Below are 10,849 nucleotides of genomic sequence, written 5' to 3'. Positions count from 1 at the left end.
TATCCACAGATTCTCCTCCAGATTCAGTTATTATTCCATCAATGGCCCCCAAATCTTTCGGGCCCTTGCCCTCCCACTCCTACCTTTGCATTTGTACAATGCCATCTCTAAGTTAAAGATATGATAAAGTCTAGCATACCCAGCCTGGTAGGTTGGCGGATCTGCATCCTTCCACCTAGTGGCAATCAGTATGCGATAGATAGCTTTCACCATAAAACATAAGTAGACTTGACGATGTTCTATCTGTAGTCTTTCATCAAAACCAAGTATCAGCATCGTTGAAGTTAGAGATACTGGTTGCCCCAAGTTTTGACATAGAAAACGTTCAATGCATTCCTTCAAGCTATCCAATTTGCAACAATCAGCAAACATATGAATTATATCAGCTGGGCCCTGATCACATCTGGGGCACTTATTATTATCCATTTTCCCCCATGCCCAGAGTTTAGCTGGAGTAAAATAAAGTCTAAACACCGTTTTAAAAGTTTGAGCTTTAAGATTAGCGGTCAAAAAGATTTTTTTAGACAACTCGAGTGATCTACTGATGTCTACATCGGGATTATCTAATTTAACCGCCCATGCACTTTCTACTTTAGGTATATCGTCCATAGTGGCCTCCATCAATAATTTTATACACATCCTTAACTCGATATTGTTTTTTCGTCACATATTCTAGTAGAGGGATTCAAGCCAGGTTAATAGGTTGCGAGACCAATCTATTTATAATCTCCCTAACTTGTATGTATTTAAAAATAGTGCTAGAATCTAACCCATATCGTTCCTGAAGATCCCCAAACGAGGCCATCCCATTCAGGTCAATGATATCTCCTATATTTTTTATTCCTGCTTTCTCCCATATTCTACCTATATTGTCATACAGTAGTGCCGGAAAGGCAGAGGAACGCCACAGCAGTGTATATCTATGAATGCTGGGTATTTCCATGTTTTTACCAATCTTCCGCCATACATTCCAAGCTGCTCTTATAATCTTAAAGCGTGTTTTTTTATAATAGCTGCCTTCCAGCTGCCTTAAGGCTAACCCTGGTGCTAGTTTGCCCATAGCGAGTTCATAAATAGATGGTGGAGTATCTTTATCCACCTCCACAACGCTGGCTACCCTAGCCTGATCCAGAGTCCGTGGCCTAAATAAAATACTCATATGTTGCAGCATTACTGCCCAGAAGTAATATAACATATTTGGAACTGCCAGTCCCCCCCGATGTTGCGGTAAAGTCATGTATTTTATTGAGCTTCTAATTTTCCCATATCCCCATATGAATTGACTAAACATCCCCTCCACCTGTTTAAATATTACGTTTTCCGGCCCTAATGGTATACATCGAAATAGATAAAAGATCTTAGGAAACATCGTCATTTTGATGACATTTTCTCTGCCAATAATAGATAAATGTAAATTATCCAGTCTCTTCAAGTCCCCCTTCATTTTTTTAAGGAGAGGCGACAAGTTTATTTCCCATGTTGTACCAACCTCCGCTGTGATAGTTATCCCTAAATACGTGGCTGACTCTATCCGACGTGAATCCTGAAATTGTGTATTTTTTGTACATACGGTTTATGTTTTGTCAGTGTTTAAGCTATAGCCTGATTGTTTCCCAAATTCAACTGCAAGCCTCTCAATCCGATTTATGGCAACAAGCGGATCTGGGGTAACGACAGCGATGTCGTCTGCATAGGCTAGTAGTTTGGTGTTATATCCGAGGGTAAATAATATAGGGGAGCACTTGCAGCCCTGCCGTGTCCCCCGAGTGATCTTAATCCTACCCGACTCCTTCCCCATTAACTGTATTTTTGCGTGTGCGTTAAAGTACATGGCCTGTATGGCAATTAATATCCGTGGGCCAAATCTCTTAGATCTTACTTTTTTCCACAAGTACGCCCATTCCACTTGATCGAATGCTTTTTGCGCATCCAGCAAAATCAACGACATCTGTGTCCCTGTGGCTTCGGCAATATCAAATAACGAGATAACTCTTCGAACATGATCTGTAGTACTTTTGCCGGGATGAAGCCATGTTGCCAAGGGCTCACAAGGGTCCCAATTATCTTAGACAATCTTAAGGCCAATATCTTAGAATACAGTTTCTCATCTGTATTAATTAAGGATATTGGTCTATATGCGGCGGGGTCTTTCGGCTTCTTGCCCTTCTTCAAGAATATCACCATGTTCGTGTCCTGCCAAGATTGTGGTGGAACCCCCTTCTGTTGAACCGATAGAAACAGATCCAACAATAGAGGGGTCAGCTCTATCTGTAGAGCTCTATATATTTCCATCGGGATCCTGTCCGGGCCCGATGCCTTGCCTAGAGCCATTGTCCTTAAAGCCTCAGAGACCTCATTCAACAAAATATCTGCCTCAAGCTCCAACAACTGGGAATTTTCATTCCCCGTTGCTATCCCTATTCCATCTAATATCGGATCCCTGGAGCTCTAGAGATCCTGATAGAAATCGGTAAGTATATTTAATATACCTGATATATCTGTAACCATCGTTCCATCTTTCCCTCTTAATTGTAAAATATTGTTTGCCGTCGCCCTTTGTTTAATTCGCAGTGCCAAATGCTTCCCCGTCATTTCCCCGTACTCATAATTATCCCGTGTTGCCGTTTGAAATCTTTCCGCTCCTTTTTTGTTATAGATTCCATTAATTTTGGCCTTAGTCCTGATTACCTTTAACTCTAGGTTAGTTTGTACCTCTATCTGTTTGTGTACTATGGCTTCCATATGTTGTCTCTCATTCAAACTCAATTCCTCTATGAGAGCATGTATTCCCCCTCTCTGTTGTTTATGATGAAATATCCCAAAGCTTGTTATTTCACCCCTGAGCCCAGCTTTATGTGCGTCCCAAACATTTTCTCTAGATGTACTATATTTATTGATATCGAAAAACTGTTTGGGCCACCCCCTAATATGCGCTATAAATCCTTCTGTAACTAACAATTTTTTGTCGAATGTCCACTTTGAGAAGCCCTTAGTATATGCCGGGGCCTCGATACTCATTACTAATGGGTTATGGTCCGACAGCACTTTCGGAAGTCTTTTAATATGTGCTCCCTCGATGAGAGAGACTGAGGCCAGAAAATAATCGAGTCTAACATATTTCTTGTGTGGATATGAAAAATAGGTAAAAGCTGGATCCTCTATTTTTTTACAAGACCACATATCTACCAGCCCGTGGCTATCAATAAGAGCATTTAAAGCTTTAAAAACCTGAGATTTCCTCCCTATATATCCACCCTTTCCCCATCCCCCGGTGTCTACATGAATATTCAAGTCCCCACATATGATTAAAGGCGTCGGCCAGACCGCTAATTCAATCTCCAACTTTGACCATAAATCTGCATCATCAATATTGGAACCGTACACTGTACAAATAGTCAATTGATTTGGTATGGAAGCAATGGCCCACTGCCCCCATTTATCCGACTTAACGCGTTCAATAGATAACAATCGCTGAGAAATATGTATAGCCACCCCTCTCGTGGTGGACTGAGATGAGCAAATAACCTGCGAGTACCCCAGTATAGTATTAATCCCTCTTTTCTGCCAGGGAATGTGTGTCTCTTGCTGGCATATAATGTCAGCCCCTAGTACTCGCAACATTTCCCTGGCCCTATTTCTTTTACCTCTATCATTTAATCCACCAATATTAATTGTAGATATAGTCTGCCTGCCCATATTATTTTTTCCTTGTTTGTTTCTCCACCCCTCTTTTTTTTACAACTTCCTTCATACCTGTAAAGCCCTTTCAACCACTTTTTAACCCACCTTTGACTGTAACTGCTGCCGCTACCACTAGTACATCTTCTCTTCTGTCCAACTACCTTGCTTTCCTGGAATTTCTGCTTTTTACCCCCCTTACCCACCCTTACCCCCCCCTCCCAACACCCTATTCCCACCCCACCCATCCCCCCTCCCTGTTAAATAAGGCAGCAGACCTCTCTAGGTCTGTGTGTGATGAATGGTGATCCATTCCCTTGTGACGGCATACCAAAACATTTTGTACTTTAATTTCATCAATATGTCCTTCCTAGACTGAAGATAAGCCAACATCTTTCGGAAAACAAAATAAAATATCTTACCCTAGTTTCTACACATATTTTCATTATTTACCCTGTTTGCAATACGAAAAGCGAAATCTAACAAGATAAATTAATTCACCCCCCAGTATTCAAAAATTCCTTGGCCTTAATTTCAGAGAAAAAACAACGGGTTTGATCTTTCCAAATAACTTTCCATCGAGCTGGATTAAGAAGGAAAGCCTGCGCTCCCTTCTCTTGGAACTGGGAAATAAGTTGCCGCAGACGCCATCGTCGCTCCACTGTGACGTGACAGAAGTCTGACCTAGTGAAAAAGGTAAATTCTGGTCTTGCTTTCTCAAACACATTCTGTCTCAGCAAAAAGTTTCCAAAATACACCAGAAGTGCCCGAGGTTTGGCGTCTGGGCGAAACGGCTGTCAAATATTGAACGGGACTCGATGTGCTCTTTGCACTTCTTGTGCCCAGTTCCATCCTACCAATTCAGGAAAAGACTTCTCCAGAAGCTGGACCATAAAGAGGTGTGCATCGGGCCCTTCCTTCCCCTCCGGAATTCCAAGAAACCATAGGTTATTCCTTCTTTGTCGATTTTCCCCTTCCTCTAATTTCCAGTGAATATCAATAAGTTGTTCTTCATGCGCTGTGGTTAGACCACTTGAACCCACTATATCTTCTTCCAGCGCAGCCGTCCTTGTTTCCAGCTCCGTCATCCGATCATTTATGTCATTACAGGTTTTAACGATTTTTCGAACCGCACCCTGAAGTTTCCGGTTAGCATTCTGGGAGCGCTTGCTTTCTAGTCTGGCTTCTTCCCTATGTGCCATTACACACTGCAATATGGACTCTAGGGTGGGAGAGGGTACCGGAGAGCCTTCCAGGCCTATTTCTGAATTAATCTGATTTCTACCCCCCATCAATTGATCTCCCATGGAGTAATCCCATCTAAGATCCAATTGTTTGGAACTTCCCGCTCTCCCAGACCGAGGGTGTGTTTTCCTGATAGATGTAGCCCTACCCCTACCATCTGTGCCTGAAATGCTATCTTCCTCACTTGACTTTGAATTAGTCCCATGGCCGGAACCCAGACCAGACCAAGTGGCATCGGATAGTGAAAAAAAGTCATTTGCCTCATTCGCTTCTGAATTCATATCCTTCTCTTTGCCCACCTGCAGTGCCCTACGAGGCTTGTGGGGTCCATTAGAGTCACCTTCCTTCACCCCTGTAGTTTGTGGCATTTGGTGCTGCCCCAGACCTTCCTCTTGTTGGCTTGGGATTTCCCCTAATATATCAATACGTCCTATGCCAGTATTTAGTCCCGATTGCACCATACTCTCTTTACCTATGGTGGCCTCCATATTAATAGGTAGCCCCGCTATTTCGCCTTGGTTCGATATTTCCCCTTGGCCCAACGGCGGCTTACCCGTCACATTCGATCCTTCAATTCCATCCACCATAGTCGAGACACTTTAGGCGAGTAGATCTTCTGAAAATACGGAGCCTGCACTGTTCCCTATGCCCCGGAACAAGTCAATGATTGATGCGGGCCGATGCGGCTGGGGCTGCGCAACCACAGCCTGCCCCTTCCCGTCCAGAGAATTCTCCGGGCGTACTCGCTGCCGGCGTCCCTGAGCCACCATAGAGGGTGTCAATGAAGATTCCGCCTGGCTCAGACGCTGCTGCTGCTGGGATTGCTGCAGGAGGTTGCCCGGGGCCAATTGCCCAGGTCCGCCCCTAGCCTTGATTCCTGTCTTTGGGGGCATAGTGACCGTATGGAAGTGCGAACGGTCTTCGCCACTCCAGCGCCAAATCCGCACCAGTTCCTGCACCAGACCCCGGCAGCCTGCAATCAGTTCCTCCGCGATCCGCGCCAGAGCCCCTCGTCTGATCCCTGGTAAGTACTGCTCCGTCCTCAATGAATACCTTGTGGCAATAGTTCCGTGCTGGTAATTCGCCATTCAAGTACCCTACATTTTTTCCTTAACTCGCCATCACAAGAGAAGATCACCTACAATGCGACTAGCACCTAGCTAGCACTCGGACGCCATCTTGCCTTTGCATCCTTCTTGATGGAATCAAAGTAGAAAAAACTGAAAGCATTTCCTACTGAGGAGACTGCAGTAAATGAGGAAATTAGGAAACTTCATAACAAATAAATCTCCCAAGATGGCCACCAGAGACAAAAGAGCCCAAATGCAGCACAAATATCACCCAGATGTAGCCCACATGTAGCACAATGACAGAAGTGTGCAAAACACTTATTTTTTGTGTATTTGCAGTTTTATATAGTGCATACTTGTCAGGTATTGGAGTGCTTTACATGAGCATTGGTTACATCACACAAGATCAAAATCATTTTGGTTGTAGACATGGGGAGATTAAGTGATTTGACCAGAATCACAGAATGTTCAGCTGAAGCAAAAACTCCAACCTGGTTCCCCAGTTGCAAAGTCTGCAGCTCTGGAAGTAACACCACATCCTCTCCCCTAGGTGCAACATTTAATCAAGTGGTCAACTGGATAAAAAAACATAAAGATTACAAATAATGTAAAAGTTCTTTGTCGCTATTTGAAAACTCAGAAAATATGTCCTCATTTTAGTTTTTTAGAGCACTAACCATAATTTTGATGCAAATAAGACCCTCTTATATATGTAATTTCTAAAGGAAATACTCCAGGTATTACAGTTTTGATTACATCAAGATGACATCAGGCGTTCCACACTTTTGTAATAAATATAGAATGTTAGCAATCTAGTTGTTCATTGGGATACTGTTGAGAAGCAGAGGCCAGGGGTACGGACTCTGAAAATTGAAGGCAGGTAGGAGAGTGCAGAGGCAACAATTTGACCACACTGGGCAGGCAGGAAGGGCAATGGCAGCACAACAGACTATGGAGGGCAGTGGAAAGGGGGACAGGGGCAACAAACCAACAATACAGGACCGGCAAAAGAGGCTGTGGCAATATAATAGACCATTGTGGGCAGAAGGAAGAGGCAGTGGTAGTACAACCATACATGCTAACAGACCCGTTTCAGCCAGGAAACGTCCAATGTTTTTAAGCTCAAATGGGCTTTATTTGATCTGTCTCCTGTCTACAATCTCCTCTTTTTCAATGCAACTCAAAGGGGAAAATCAATACCCCAGTATTTTTTTCAAAATCTCACACTTACCAAGTTCAAAATGTTTGCAAGTATGGTACATTGGATCATGGTAGGCAGGAGGAATTGGGGTAGGGACATGAACTCGGATAACAGAGGACAGGAGGGACATGGAGAGGTGCACCAAACTGACCCTACAGGGCAGGTATCAGGAATTGCAGCAGCACAATACATCACACAGCGCATGCGGGACGAGAGAGCAGCACATCAATCCATAGAAAGCAATAGGGAGGGGACAGGACCATGCACATGGACAACAGAGAACAGAGGGGAAAGAGGCAATGGTAGCTAGCTGACCATAATGGACAGACAGGAGAGAAAGCTACAGCATAACAGACCATAAAGGGCAGGAGGGATGGATCAGGGGCATTACAATGGAACAGACAAGCCAGGAGGGAGAGAATAGGGGTCTGCACATGGAAACAGAGGGCTGGGGGCAAGGGGGCAGGGCAGGAGCAGCAAGATGACCATGGAGGTCAGGCAGGATGGGCACTAGAAACAAGACACACCATGGTGAGCAACAATGAGACTATGGTGGCCTACACACAGACCATGGAGGGAAGGTGGGAGGGGGTCAGGGGCAGCTAGCTGACCACACAGGGAAGGTGGGAGGGGCCATGGCAGCACAGAAGACCATGCATGGCAAGCGGGACGGTTAGTGGCAGCACAATGGCTATGATGGGCAAGAAGGAGGGTGCAGGGGCATGCACAAAGGACCATGGAGGATAGAAGGGAGGGTCAGGACCTGGGCACAGACAAGAGAGTTCAGGGGAAGGGGCCTCACAACAGACTGCGCGGGGCAGGCAGGAGGAGCAGTTGCAGCACAACAGACCAGGGAGGGCAGAAGGGTGTGGCAGTAAAATGGACCATGGAGGACAGGAGGAAGGGGATAGGGGCATGGCATGTGGACAGGCAGGGTGGAGGTGGCAGGTTACAGTCATCTGACAATGCTAGGCAGGTGGGAGGGGAGTGGCAGCTCAACAGAACACTCAGAGTAGATAGGAGTGGCAGGTCCATGGAACATGGTGGGCAAAAAGGATGGAGCAGGGGCATGCACAAAGACATCGGAGGGCAGGGGGAAGGAGAATAGGGGAAGCAACCTAAGCACAGAGGCTAAGCAGGAGGTCAATGATGGGCCATAGAATTGGGCAATGGAGGGCAGGAGGAGTGGACTGGTACATCATGCTAAATGGAGGGCAGTGGCAGCACATCAGACCATGCATGGCAGGAGGGAGGAGCCTAGTCCATGGATTCAGACAACAGAGGATAGGGAGGAGGTAGATGGGGCAGCAAGCTAACTGTTCAGAGAAGGTGGGTATTAGGAACTTTATTGTTTTTAAAATGTGTGCCTGTGCGAACTACTTAAAATATGAACAAGTATGCAGCATAATCTCACTTTTATTCAGGAAGAAAAGGACGTTTGTGACTGTGACTCCGGGCTCACTTGGCAGAAACACCCCTTGACCCTCCACCCCCCATCGCAAAATGTAATGCCCGTGAAAAGGGTAGGTGGACGCAGTGGTATATAGAACATAGTCCTGAGAGCACGATTGAAAATGAAAACTAGATATAGTATATGGTATAAACTATGCACCAAAAAGTGTGATATAAGATGAACCGGGGCGTGAAATATAATATGCAATACATTTTGCACAATGACAGATTCATTGAAGAGCGCGAGATAGCACAGGCACTAGTGCGTGCTATGCGATATGCGCCTTGGAGTGTAATATGCACAGGGCAGTGTTGTGTAACCTAACTAGTCTCTAAAGTTGTAATATAAAATATGTGCTGGGGAGTGTAACGTTGCATATGCACTGTGACAAAGATATGGATCCCAGATTGTAATATGTATGGCATAGCGCTGTGCGTTATAACATAGGCATCGAGGAAGGCACGTTAGATGGGGCAATATAACCCGTGCGAAGGCAAGTGTGGCATGACATATTCACGGGGTGGTGTTACAGTGCACATGGGCTAGAGAGTGTCATAGCATACGCACTAGCTGGTGGAATACAACACAGAGGTGTGAGGCACTCGGCAGGCACTGGTGGGTGTAACACAGCATTGGGCTCAGCCAGGAGCACGCTGTGACTCTGAAGTGAGGTTCGTCTCCTTTCCAGAGAGTAAAATAAAAAGTATTACGCATCCGGCGGTGGATGTGTGTTTTTTTAACTGTGAGGGAAGTTTCTTGCATAGTTTGGTCGAATTTTTGTCGAATCCCCTTTGAATGGCTTGGTGTGCGTGTATATTAAATGTGCCCGTCAATAGCTACCCATGTTTGTATACATAAACGACAAGGGTGTCTACTCGGAGAGTACCCACCGGCGGGGGCGCCGGGATTAGGCACTGTAGGGCGTCAGACACATAAGAGTTTAACTAGTGGTGTAACTACATTCCATGTGGATTCATTCTATGCATAGTCACCTTTTAATGAATATCACGCAAATCGTCATGGTGATAGGTACATACGGTTTGTCCAGCATGTCCTAGGTGTTTCTATAAATACATATTTCTTTTAAATAATAAAAAACAAAGGCCGGCCCCGGGGGATGGGGTCCCCGGGGCCATAAGTGGCCTGAGGAGGTGGGCAACGCAGCCCCCTCCTAAAGATTTTTTTTTAAAAAAGGCCATGACACGGGGGTTGGGGTCCCCGGGGCCGATTAAGGCCTTGGGAGGGACAAATTAATTTTTTTCAACAAAAAAAACTTAGGGTGCAGGCCCTGGGGGATGGGGTCCCCAGTGCCAGTAAATTAGAAAAAGAAGGGGGGCCACACAGCCCTCCTTCTTAAAAAAATAAAATAAATAAAAGACCGGCATCGCGCTGGAGGCCACGCCCCCTCCTTGCAGCACTCTGCAAACGCGCCCCCTGGCCAGTTGTAAGTTTGGGAATTAATTCCCCTTCAATACTGAGGGTCCCTGAGGGCCAACTAGCCCAACAGGTATCTCCAGTATGCACCAGAGAGCTGTGTTGCAGACATGTGTTCTGAGGCCACGCCCCTTTTTACACCTCTATGTAACGCAGCTCTGTGGCGCTTACTGGAGGTACCTAGTGGGCTAGTTTGACCCTAGGGACCCTTAGGATTCAAGGGGACTTAATCTCTCAACTTAGAACATCCACAGGGCGCGTTTACACAGTGGTGAAGTGAGGGGACGGGGCCTGAGGTGACGTGTGCAAACACGCCCTGTGGCGCGTTTTAAGTTGGGGAAATAATTCCCTTTCAATCCTGAGGGACCCTGGGGGCCAACTAGCCCACCAGGTGCTTCCAGTAAGCGCCACTGCTCTGCGTTGCAGAGAGGTGGTGCAGGCCGTGCCTCTTTTTACACCTCTCTGCAATGGCGCTTACTGGACGTACCTAGTGGGCTATTTTGCCCCTAGGGATCCTCAGGATTCAAGGGGACTTAATCTCCCAACTTAAAAAACGGCCACAGGGCGTGTTTACACAGTGGGGAAGGGAGGGGACGGGGCCTGAGGTGACGTGTGCAAACACGCCCTATGGCGCGTTTTAAGTTGGGAAAATAATTCCCCTTCAATCCTGAGGGCCCCTGGGGGCTACCTAGCCCACCAGGTGCTTCCAGTAAGCGCCACATCGCTGCATTGCAGAGAGCTGGTCTAGGCCGTGTCCCATTTTACATC

The sequence above is a fragment of the Triturus cristatus genome, chromosome 4_1 (genome assembly GCF_964204655.1).
Source record: "Triturus cristatus chromosome 4_1, aTriCri1.1, whole genome shotgun sequence".
Classification (NCBI taxonomy): Eukaryota; Metazoa; Chordata; class Amphibia; order Caudata; family Salamandridae; genus Triturus; species Triturus cristatus.
Note: the sequence above shows the minus strand (reverse complement) of the source record.